This window comes from Oryctolagus cuniculus, chromosome X (genome assembly GCF_964237555.1).
Source record: "Oryctolagus cuniculus chromosome X, mOryCun1.1, whole genome shotgun sequence".
Lineage (NCBI taxonomy): Eukaryota > Metazoa > Chordata > Mammalia > Lagomorpha > Leporidae > Oryctolagus > Oryctolagus cuniculus.
This window is the reverse complement of record NC_091453.1, coordinates 112870998-112883845: the sequence shown is the minus strand read 5'-3', so window position 1 is coordinate 112883845 and position 12848 is coordinate 112870998. Positions and strand designations below refer to the sequence as shown.

At 42.8% G+C, this 12848-nt stretch overlaps 2 long non-coding RNA genes across 2 annotated transcripts; both read right to left on the bottom strand.

The window, feature by feature from the left end:
* Positions 1-421: 421 nt before the first annotated feature.
* LOC103351979 (uncharacterized) lies at positions 422-4827 on the bottom strand. The gene is made up of 3 exons (XR_519562.4): positions 2811-4827; positions 1137-1285; positions 422-718 (listed from the first exon to the last, which is right to left on the bottom strand). It is a non-coding gene; the product is annotated as an uncharacterized lncRNA (long non-coding RNA).
* Positions 4828-4902: 75 nt separating this feature from the next.
* On the bottom strand, positions 4903-10464 carry LOC103351978 (uncharacterized). Its single transcript, XR_007912133.2, has 4 exons — positions 7092-10464; positions 6755-6846; positions 6348-6421; positions 4903-6220 (listed from the first exon to the last, which is right to left on the bottom strand). It is a non-coding gene; the product is annotated as an uncharacterized lncRNA (long non-coding RNA).
* Positions 10465-12848: the final 2384 nt, after the last annotated feature.

Sequence of the window (12848 nt, the reverse complement as noted above, 5' to 3'; positions counted from 1 at the left end):
AGGGCAGGTATTGTGTCCTTGTGCTGAAGACTGAAACCCCCAAGCTGGAACACGGAAAGCAATCATTTTTTGTGGGGTAAACCAAAGAGGGAGTGTCAAGTCTAAAGGCAAAGACTCCAACTTCACACTTGATGTAGGGAACTCAGCACTGAAGGGCTAGGGGAGGCCCACTGAACCACAGAGCAAACTGAGAATAGTGAAATCTCCATTGATGTATGTATAAAATAGGGGTCAAGAGAAGGGTAATACCATGTAAATTAATTAAAATGTAAATGCCTCTAACACAAAGAAGCAGCAGTGAAAGTAATTACACATGAATAGAGAAAAATACCTTTAATTAATGATGAAAAATGACGAACATTTTCAAAACATACAATTCACTTATCCAACATATTCAGGATTTGAAAAACTGTATAAGAAATTGTTACTAAGGTTTACTAATTTATTTTTTTTTCCAAACACATTTGCATAGGACCCTGTACTACCCATGGAAGAAAGGATGCACAGAGAATAAACAGGTTGTGTTTTTACACTGTTGCCACAGGGCTGATAGACACTGCTCTCCAAACATATCCTGAATGAATGGTCTCCACTATGACAGCATTCACAACATCATGGATTTGAGGAATGTATCCATCAGGAAGTTTCAGAGAATCCAAGATGGAAAAGATTGCATCATCTATCACCCCATTTCTTCCACAATACTAGTAATGCACACCTGTGGAGGTATATGATAGAAATGATTATGTATAACTATCATACCAAAAACCTGCTTAGTACCTCCCTCTGGCTCTCAGCTGCAAGTCACTCTATGTCCACCAGTAATTCCCATTGAGTTGGTGTATGGTGAACACCTGGGTGTTTGGTAAACACATGCATGCTCTGACCCTACTTCACACCAAATAATTCAGAATCTATGGGGAGGAGATCTCTATCTATACAGAGAAACTATGAGATAAATATTATTCACAGTGTCCATAATCTATATAAGTTAGTTTTGAGACAGTAAAAGGGATTGAGATAGCAATATGGAGATAAGTAGACTATTATTTTTATCACACTTCCTCTGCCACATTCTAAGATCATTATTTCATCTCACCCACAAGTCACTGGTACCCAGAAACAACAGCACCTACCTCTCAGACACTTCCCTCTTTCCAATATCTGGAGACAATACACGCATCACAGCCAAGAGTCACATTTTCTACCAAAATTTTCATGGGGTAAGGAGGTCACAAATGAGGCAGAAAATGCAAAGCCTTCATGAGCAGCAAACTCTAGAATTCTGAAAAAGAATGGAATATAAGGACCTGTCCCCATCACAGAAGTCTCACCTTTGCTACAGGGCAATATTTCTGCATTACGTACAACAAAGTGCTTTTTAGTGGGGCCAGACCAGAGGATGAGGGCAGGAGACCCTCCCTTGAACACACCATGCCCCTCACAGCTGTGGTCCAGAGCCCCTTGTCCTCACCCTTTAAGAGCAGTTCTTCACAACGCCACAGTCTCAGCCCTTTCCCCTTTCCAGGCTGCAGGCTCTAAAAGAGCCAGTGTGTCATTCCATCTTTCTTAATTATGTCACATAATTCTGTCTTCTCAGGCAGCTTTAGGTTCTGGAAATCACTAATTTCCACCACAAAGACCGGCGCCCACATCTAATATGGGCACCAGTTCTAGTCCCAGCTGCTCCACTTCCAATCCAGCTCTCTGCTATGGCCTGGGAAAGCAGTGGAAGATGGCCCAAGTGCTTGGACCCTTGCACCCACATGGGAGATGGGGAAGAAGCACCTGGCTCCTGGCTTTGGATTGGCACAACTCCAGCTGTTGCAGCCATTTGGGGAGTGAACCAACGGAAGGAAGACCTTTCTCTCTGTCTCTCCCTCTCAATATCTGTAACTCAACCTCTCAAATAAAATCTTTAAAAAATTCCACCACAAAATGAAGATAATGTAAGTAGCTAACCTCAGGGCTTTTGTAGGATTAGGTAAGAAACCAAGGACAAGAACTGAGCATAGTACTTCAACGCACTCAGCTTCTTATGCATATAGCTATGGCTGATTTCTTTTAGCCTCACGATAATTTCCAGCAGACCACAGTGCTTCTCAAATGCATATTGTCCCAGTTACACTTTAAGAAGCATACAACAGGGAACAAGTATAAAAAGAAACACATTCCTTTGTATTTTTGTCAGTGCCTAATGTCTCCCACTTGTGGTTACTCCTTATGCTTAAGAAAAATGAATTAAGTACCAAGAAGACTGGAGTCGGCATTCAAGGTGGAAGATACAGATCTTTGTCTCTTATGGAGAGATATTCACTGTTCTCAGGCCTATATCTCAAGGAAACAATCTCACTTTCTGAGAAATAAATCATAAAATTACTTAAGATCAATATCCAGTCACCTAACATAGTAGCTGCATTGCTATGTCACTGGAATTTTAGTGAATTGGATTTAGTTTTGCTCTCTTGAAATCTATAGACTTGCACATGAACACATACTACATCTCTGTTCTAAAGTATCATTTCAAGAAAAAGTAAGGAATAAGCACATCAGGTCTTATGTATATTGTATCATTTTATCAAGTAATAAGAAAATCAATTGCTTCTATGTAGATAATCCATATAGTTGCATTCAGAGGTCTTTCGTTAAAGTGTCTCATACATAATCCACTCTATTTCCACTGCCCATATAAATAACAGGCAGGGAAAAAACACTGTGGCAAATATGAGTTTGACATGGAATATAACATATCAAGAATTTACAGCACATTACCATTTCAACTTCTGAGTAGGCTATCATTCACTACATACCTGGTGAGATGAAGTGGAAAAGGTGGCCTAATGACTCACTCCTGAGACAGAGCCAAGATCCAGGTCCCATTTTTCATTCACAGCAGATAAACCTTCTTTTTCCTGTAGGGACTTGATTCCTGAGACAGCCAGCAATCAGAGAGATACTTTCTTTTTAATATCCTCTACCTAATGTTCCTTACATGCCCATTGATCCATTCATTTAGGCCTTCCCCACAACCTTCTCCCCACAATGAAGAGAACCAGCATGACTGCCATAGTAGAGGCAGAGAGTACAAGCATATGTTTAATACTGAAAGGGATCACTTAAGCTTCACTTCTTTTGACTAGCCATCAGTATGTTATTTGTTTTAGAAAAATGACTTTGGGTTAAGCTTTTCCCATGTATCTCGAGCCTCAGTTTCCCCCCATGTTTATTGCAGCTCAATTCACAATGGCTAAGGTACAGAATCAAACCAGATGTCCATCAACTGATGACTGGATAAAGAAATCGTGGTATAGATAGATATAAAGAAAGATGGATATATAATCAACCATAAGAAAAGAATGAAACCCTGTCTTTTGCAACAAAACAATGCAACTGGAAACCATTATACTTAGTGAAATAATCCAGTCCCCAAAAGACAAATACCATATGTTTTCACTGATCTGTGGTAACCAATAGAGTATCTAAAATGTAATATATTAGAGTGAAATCGACATTTTAAGAAAAGATGATTGTTTATAGCCTGTCTCTACTGTTGAGGAACAGTGTTTTTTCTTACTGTGTGTTGCACTCTTCACTTAGTGTAGTGTTGATTGTATGAATATAAAGTAAACTGAAAGTAGATCATTGTAAAAACTAAGAGAGGGAATAAGAGAGGAAGGAGGAGGAAGAGTAGGAGCATGGGCAAGAGGTGAGGAGTATCGCTATGTTCCTAAATCTGTATATATGCCATACATGAAACTTGTTCACCTTAAATGGAAGGAAGGAAGGAAGGAAGGAAGGAAGGAAGGAAGGAAGGAAGGAAAGAAGGGAGAGAGGGAGGAAGGAAGGGAGGAAGGGAGGGAGGAAGGGAGGAAGGGAGGAAGGAAGGAAGGAAGGAAGGAAGGAAGGAAGGAAGGAAGGGGAAAGGAAGGGGGAAGGAAGGGGGAAGGAAGGGGGAAGGGAAAGTAAGGGAAGGGAAGGGAAGGGAAGGGAAAGGGAAGGGAAGGGAAGGGAAGGGAAAGGAAAGGAAAGGAAAGGAAAGGAAAGGAAAGGAAAGGAAAGGAAAGGAAAGGAAAGGAAAGGAAAGGAAAGGAAAGGAAAGGAAAGGAAAGGAAAGGAAAGGAAAGGAAAGGAAAGGAAAACTATACCAACTTCTATACACTCCTGCCTCAGAATCAACCCTTGGGACATTTGGATCTGGCTAAAAGGTCCATGAGAGTCTCACAGGCATGGAAAGCCATGACACGGTGGCAAAAAAACAATCTAAATGAAAGATCCTGGTGAACAAGACCCCAGCAGAAGGAACAGGCCATCAAGGAGAGAGGCGCCTTTCTCTGAAGGGAGGAAGGAACCCCCACTGTGATACGGCCTTGACTAAACAAGTTCAGAGTCGGTGAACTCAAGGGGCTTCCATAGCCTAGACAGCTCATGGCAAGAGTCTCGGGTGATTGCTGATGTCATAAATAAGAGTGCCAATTGTTAAATCAACAACAGGAGTCACTGGGTACATGCTCCCCATGTAGGATCTCTGTCCTTAATGTGTTTTACTATGAAACTTAAAGACAACACTACTAGTCGAACAATACCCTATACCTTGTGTGGTTGTGTGAGTGCAGCCTGTTGAAATCCTTGCTTAGTATATACTAAGTTGATCTTCAGTATATGAAGGTAATTGAAAATGAAACTCGATGGAGGGCGGGATGGGAGAGGGAGTGGGAGAGGGGAGGGCCACGGGAGGGAGGGAGGCTGGGGAGGGGAGCCACAACAATACAAAAGTTGCACTTTGTAAATTCACACTTATTAAATAAAAAAATAACTATATAACAAACAAAAAAAGAAAAAAAAAGAACTTAATACTTTACCCTTTTAGTATTTTTTATTTTCTACTTAAAACTATTGGTTGAACTCTGTAATTAATACACAATTACTCTTAGGTGTTTAGTTAATGCTATAACTAGTACTCAAATCGTATTTTATACTTTGTGTTTCTGTGTGGGAGCAAAATGTGGAAATCTTTACTTAATATATGCTAAATTGATCTTCTGTATATAAATATAATTGAAAATTAATCTTGATGTGAATGGAAGGGGAGATGGAGTGGGAGAGGGAAGTGTTGTGGGTGGGAGGGAAGTTATGGGGGGGAGCTATTGTAATCCATAAGCTGTACTTTGGAAATTTATGTTCATTAAATAAAATTAAAAAAAGAAAGGAAAGGGAAGGGAAGGGAAGGGAAGGGAAGGGAAGGGAAGGGAAGGGAAGGGAAGGGAAGGGAAACTATACCCTCTTCCACAGATTTCAAATATTTTAATCAATTACTGGTATCAATGAGAGAAATATGAATGGCAATGTGCTGGAAAAAGGCCAAAACGTCAGTTTCTATTCCAAAAGAAACATGATATCAACCTTGAGTGAGTGAACCACAGTTTCTGTGATGCCACCTCCTGAATGAACCTTGAGGTAGTAGAAAATGAGAGCAACCCATGGGCCCTGCATTGTGGTATAATGGGTAAAGCTGCCTCCTGCAATGTTGGCATCCCATATGGGTGCTGGTTTACATCCTGGCTATTCCACTTCTGATTCAGCTCCCTGGTGATGTCCTAGGAAAAGGCCACAGAAGATGGACCAAGTGTTTGGGCAGCTGCCACCCATGTAGGAGACCTGAAAGAAATTTCCTGGCTTCAGCCTGGCCCAGCCTCAGCTGTTGCAGCCATCTGGGGAGTGAACCAGCAGATGGAAGCTCTCTGTGTGTCTCTGCGTCTCTCCCTTTCTCTGTATAACTCTAACATTCAAACAAAAATAAATTAATCTTCTTAAAAATGAGAGCAACCCAAGGTTACACTGAGACCGCAGTTTAGAGGTCAGCTGGAGAACATCTCAGAAGAGAGCTCACTGACCTTCAGCACTGTTCTCCACCCTCCCATTGTCTGATGCCTTGGCCTGAATTCCCATGAGTGAATCCCCATGAGAGTGGAAGTGACTTTACAGAAGCAAACAGAGAGCCAACCCCACATCTGGGCACTAGAGTGAAGGGACCCCCAGGGAGCAGGCACACTTTGCAGCCATGGCTAGTCCTGTTAGGTGTGGGTGCTGACCACTGTCAGCCTCTGAGGCAGTAGTCAGTCGCCGGTAGGGGATGTGGCTCAGAGGAAGGAAAGGCAGGATCACGGGATGCCCGGTGCTTCACAGGGAGACATCCCAGCGATCCCCAGGAAACTCGCTGGCCCTGTGAAAGGAAACACATCCATGGAAGACGTTGGAGCCCAGCCTGTGGGGCAGAGACATGAAGAAGCCTTACACAAGAGCCTTCACGCTCCTCTGCAGTGTGTGCATTCAGGAAATGGGAGACTAACCTCCTCAGCAGCACCTGGGCGCTGGGCACTCCCCAGTGACCACCACACGTGACCTTCACGACTCCCATGATGCCCTAGAATGATTACCATCATGCAAGTGAAAGAAGTTAGTCTTAAAAATGATTAATAAGAGAGTACCACAAAGCTTTCACACTCACACACTGGAAACTCTGAAGAAACTTTATGTGTCGCCCTAGCAATGTCTGCAAAGCAAAGAACTGGCCTGCAGCATACGGCAGGTTGGGATACTGACCTATGCATGACCATCTTTGCTAGCCTTGTCTCAGGACTTCTACCTAACATATGTTCTCCCCTCCAGGGTGAGGTAGACTGACAGAACCCACCACTCAGTTGACCCCTGGGTCCCACCTGTCGCATTTGCCATCAATAATCCTGGCTTTAATTACCTGCAGATTACCTGGGTAGCATTCTCACTGTTCCTGCACTGCAGTCCTGAAGTTTAATTTTGACAGTCCATTCCAGTCCATCCTTTTGGTGCCTAGTATTGCAAGAGTTCCAGTTATAATATAATACTTTCATACAATACAATACTTTCATGTGAAAATTTCAAGGTCAGGTGTTTTGAAACCAAATCAAACATTACAATAAAGTAAAGCTATCTCTTACAGCCGTGTCCACCCATGGTGAACAGAGGAATGCAAAAGATGGCACTGCCTAGCTGGGTCTCTACCACAGAGTTAGTTTACTGGGTCTCTACCAAAGAGTTAGTCCACGTGGACTGACCTTAACTTTGTGTGGTGACAGGTGTTGGAGAGAAGCAGAAACCATGTCCCTTCAGCTGCATCATCATTTGGGATGTTGTTGACATTCCTTCCATGAATCTCTAAGCTAGAAAACACCAGTAAAGTGCATATTTCTCTTACTTGTCTGCTCGGTACAAGCAGCTGGTTCTGGGTCCACTCTCCTCACATTAGAGGCTCACAGGCTGTGGAGTCCTGGAACTTTCCACCACGGGACCTGAAGTAGCTGGTGATGTTACAGATCTTCAAGGAATCTTGCCTGGGGGTGTCTAGCAGCACTGTAGTTGTTTGAGCTACTTGGAATCTCATTTTTAGCGGTCTTATTTCCCTGATGTAGAAGATTTTCTGAAAATGCATGGTGGGGCCTGATTACTGAATCATATGACCTGTGCCAGGTAAGCCACTTAATAATGTAAGATAGACTGTGTCCACTAGATCACAAAACCTGATAGCATTGCTTGTCAGAGGCCTGACTTTCCCTGTCCTAGGTCCTTTTTAAGACAGCACAGAAAAAATATGAAATGTTACACTGACAGGCAACACCACATTTTTCTAGAAGGGAAGTCCCAGAGAATTCCTTCTGTGTTATTCTTCAGTAACAAGGTAACTGATTCATGCTAAACTATGGATAACAAACATTTAGAGTGGACCTTGTGTTCTCCTTTGCTACAGATTGGAGGAACTCATGCTACCAAAGATTATGCAAAACAAACTTTTCAAATGTGTTTTGGGTCTCCATATGTCACCAAATGCTGGCACTAAAGATCACAAAATACATAATATACTATACAACTGCAATTTGATGTGTTAGGCTTCAGCAGTCAGCATTGGGTAACACAGTAGGTTTCAACTCTTTTTACTGTCATCTAATATTGAACATAGTTTGCTGAAGAGGAGAAAACAATGGAAAATTATTCTGTTGCTAATATAATGCATGTTTAGGGTATTTATTCTTTATTGGCAAGTATACCCTGAGGATACTACAGACAATGGACATGTGATGAAAGTGTCTTCACTTCACACTTAGATACTGTTCAAGGCCTAGGGCTGTCCCTGAAAAGTCAAAATTAATGAGGCTAGTTATTGTCCCAAGTCATCAGATTCAAATTTCTGCCTGTAACAAGTATACAGGCCAAGCAAAATCCAAATACCAGTAAACAATCTCATTGATTTCTAAATGGGACTGAGGGGCTGGCATTGTGGCACAACAGGTTAAGCCACAGCGTAAGATGCCAGCATCCCATATACAAGGCCTGATTCACTCCTGGCTGCTCCACCATCAACCTTCTAATTTGCCTAGGTAGGCAGTGGATAATGGCCCAAATACTTGGGCCCCTGTCACCCATGTGGGAGACCAGGATGGAGTTCCTGGCTCCTGGTTTCAGCATGGCCCAGCCCTGCTGTTGTGGCCATCCGGGAGTGAACCAGCAGAACTGGCAGATGAAAGATTCTCTCTCTCTCTCTCTCTCTCTGTCTCTCTCTGTCTCTCTCTCTCTCTCTCCCCCTCTCAGCCTTTAAAATAAACAAATGAATCACTAAAAACATAAGACACCGTCCAGGTGGCCAAAGGGGAGGGGACAGCACATGTTGGAATCAGAAAGAAGTCGCCTATTTCAAGTCAATTCTTGTCCTGACCTCCCTGACCCTAGAAAATACTTCTTTGCCTTGTTTACATACAGAAACTATACAAATCAATTTTTCATGGAGGAATAGATGAAACAAAGGTTAAAGTCAAATGTAAATTAAAATAGTATATTAAATACATAATTGGTTCAAAAATAAAACTCTAGAATATGACCTGCAAGTGTCATTCACTACCAAAGAAATGAAAGCACTCAATATGACCATGAATTTCCTTATTTTTGAGTTGAAAACTGCCCACAATATTCTAAGGAAACTTATGCAAAAAACTAGGAACAGAGTTGGATTGGATAACGTGACATTCAATACACAATTGATCTGGGAAGTGAATTCCAAATAAAGTTAGCAGCAGCTGATGCTTGAGTCTCCTGGGCATTCACTTCACAGATCAGCAAACACTAGGTCAATGTGTTTGGTTTTGCATAAAAAATACCCCAAATTTCTTTAGCTTTGATAGATTTATAAAATAAGATATGCAAAGAGTAAAACCTGAACAATTACAATGATATTAAAATTATTTAATCGTAAAATAAAATGAAAGTTTAGGCGAGTTGGCAACTTGAGGCTAGTAATTGTCATAAAGCATGAGGAACAAAGCCAATTAAATCTATTTTTTCCTCACTTGCACATTGAAAACACTGAAAAAGTTTTTAACACAAATTTATGAAAAGGACCAGGACCATATTTAATTGAATAAAGTGATACTAAAATGCAATTTTTCTGTAAAATAAATTTCCACACTATTTAATGGTTGCCAACAACATAAAATATCAAGGACTCAGACAACTGATTAAGTTTCTTATTTACAAACAAGATGATCTCAAAATGTTTGCTTTCAAGGACATTTATGAAGCAGAAATTACACCAGATTTTTTTCTAATTATTTGGTCAAACAGTAAATTATGATATAAAATAAAATGCACTCAATCATACATAAATTTCCTCTCTGTAAATTGAAAATTGCACAAAACCTTTCAAAGACACTTATGTGGATACCTGAGACAAAAACATAATTGAATGCAATGTGAACAAGCATGTTAAATTAAAAGCCACACTGGATCCAATCCTGATTGGGGAAAAAATGGCTAATAAGAATCCATGGTGCTTGTAAAACATCAAGGGTAGGGTTAAACAATTCATTCCAGAATGCGCACACTGAAAAGACTTTCATTTAGAAACTCTATGTAACAAAGCCAAATCACAATCAAACAAATCCAAATGAATGCAGGAAAAACCTCCATGCCACTATATTGCAAACACAATGAATAGGATCCCTGGACTTTAATTCCCTTCAGGGTCTTCAAGCTACAAACTCTTACTAACCAGACAATGATTCTCCATATTTGTAAAATGTAAATAACACCAAACTTTTTAAAAAATATTTATTTTATTTATTTAAAAGTCAGAGTTACAGAGAGAGAGTTAGAGCCAGAGAGAGAGAGAGAGAGGTCTTCCATCCTCTGGTTCACTCCCCAGATGACCGCAACAGCCAGAGATGAGCTGATCCAAAACTAGGAGCCAGGAACTTTTTCCCAGTCTCTCACATTGGTTCAGGGGCCCAAGGACTTGGACCATCTTCTATTTCTTTCCCAGGCCATGGCAGAGAGCTGGATCAGTAGTGGAGCAGCCAGGATTCCAACCGTCTCCCGTATGGGATGCCAGTGCTGCAGGCTGGGGCTTTAACCTGCTGCACCGCAGCGCCGGCCCCAATAACACCAAACTTTCAGTTTTTAAAAGATTTATTTATTTATTTGAAAGTCAAAATTGCACAGAGAGGAGAGGCAGTGAGAGAGAGAGAGAGAGAGAGAGAGAGAGGTCTTCTATCCGATGGTTCACTCCCCAATTGGCCACAAAGGCCGGAGCTGCGCCGATCCAAAGCCAGGAGCCAGGAGCTTCCTCTGGGTCTCCCCCATGGGTGCAGGGGCCCAAGGACTTGGGCCATCTTCTAGTGCTTTCCCAGGCCATAGCAGAGAGCTGCATCGGAAGTGGAGCAGCTGGGACTATGGGATGCCGGCACTGCAGACCAGGGTTTCAACCCGCTGCACCACAGCACCAGCCCCAACACCAAACTTTGAAGAAGTACCATTGGTTGAATAAAATTATGTTAAATACACACTTACAAAAAATATAAGGGTTCTGTGGCAATCACCAGGCAATTTTTGGTTATTAAAGAAGACGTTGAATTTCATTTCCTTATATCACTGTGAAATTATCAAAAATTGGGGCTGGCTTTGTGGTACAGTGGTTAGGCTACCACTGGAAATGTCAGCATCCTATATCAGCACTCCAGTTCAAGTCCTGGCTGCATCACTTCCAATCCAGCTCCCTGATCATGCACCCGGGAAAGCAGCAAAAGGTGGCCTAAATATTGGGCCCTACACCCATGTAGGAGACCCAAGATGGATTTCTATGTTCCTGGCCCAGATGGGTCCTTTGCGGTCATTTGGGGGAATGAACCAGAAGATGCACGATTTCTCTCTCTCTCTCTGTCTCTCTCACTCTGTATGTGTGTGTGTCTCCCTCTTTCTCTATAGTGCTGCCTTTCAAAATAAATAAATAGATCTTTTAAAAATGAGAAATTGTGTTCCATTTCCTTTTGAGGACAACACAGGAAGATCAATTCTGAACTTTAAACACGTTGTTCAATGAAACACTAAATTGGTCACAAAGGCAGCTGATGACCAGCTGCTGTCAGAATCCCACACATGCCAACTCAGCAGCTTTTTCTCATTTTCAGCTGCAAAATAACAGAAACAAGGTCTCTGATAACAACACTGACACATGGGAGCAAAGTTCAAAGTTGCATCAAAGAAGTGGTGAGAATATCCACCCAAAGATTCCATAAAATAAAGGCAAAATCTGGTCCCTGGTGGCCAATGGCTGCCGTGTGGTCCTGAACCAAGTGGAAACTCTCACCCAAATCTGGAGGCACAGCTAAGTCATTCAAGTCAGCTTATATTACAAGTATGGTCATTTTCATACCTATGTCCATCTCCAAATGTCCAGAAATACCACTCAGGCCTTTGCACATAGCACAGGCTCTATGTCCTGTCATTTCTGATTTTGGAAATCTGGCTCACTCAGGTTATTCGGGCTCAGTTCAAGTGCACCTTCCTCCAGGAAGAATTCCATGCTTTACTCCTCTAGCCCCTACAGGTAAATGGGAGCTGTTCATGGCTACTAGGTGGGCACAGGGAAGGAAGGAAGAGTTGGGATACAGGAGGATGGTGGTCTGCAGGATCAGAGTGCACTGGACACCATGTAATGGACCCAAGGCCTGTGTCGCTCCCCGTCTTCGTGGGGGAACGACACAGGACCCTGCGCTGTTCTTTCGTCTGCTCGGCCCTCCCCGGGTTTGCTGCTGGTTCTTCCCGGGTTGGCTACTATCCCTTCCCCCTCCGTGGAAGGGCAGTTCCCCCTGGCCACATTCCCCACTTCCGCAGGGGAGTGGCACACCGCCGGCCGGCTTTCTCGGGGGCTGCACGGGTGTTCCTTCAGCTAGATGTTCCCCTTAGATGTTCTCGGTGCATGCCGTCTCTCTCCTCCTTTATAGTCCTCCTCCGCCAATCCCAACTCGGCTGCCCACATGCCGAGTACGCTGCTCTCCTCCAATCAGGAGCGAGTCCTACAGTTTATTAGTTGAACTGGAGGCAGCTGTGTGGAAGCTGTTTACTTCTCTCCCAGCGCCATATTGTAGGAGAGCAGATGCATAGAATAAGTCTTAATTCCAGTAACTCAGTCCAGTCCGGATTGCTCCCCACAGATCCCCCTTTCTTTTTATTTTTTGGCGTTGATACGCGCCTGTCTTCGGTGTCCCGCGGCACACACTCTGCTCTACTTGCTAGAGTTGCCACAGGCTCTTACAAGTCCTATCAATCAGGCAAACCGAATCCGGGTCCTCTCTTCGCCATGTTGTGAGGAGGTTTTTAGGCGCTGATGCGTGCCTGTGTTCGGTGCCCTGCAGCGCATGCTCTGGTCGAGCCTGCAGGGGCTTACAAGCCCTACCAGGCAAACCGAATCCAAGCCTTCTCATTGCCTTTTTGTGGGGAGGCCTTACTGATGTTAATTCGTGCCTGTCTTTGGTGACCTGCGGCACATA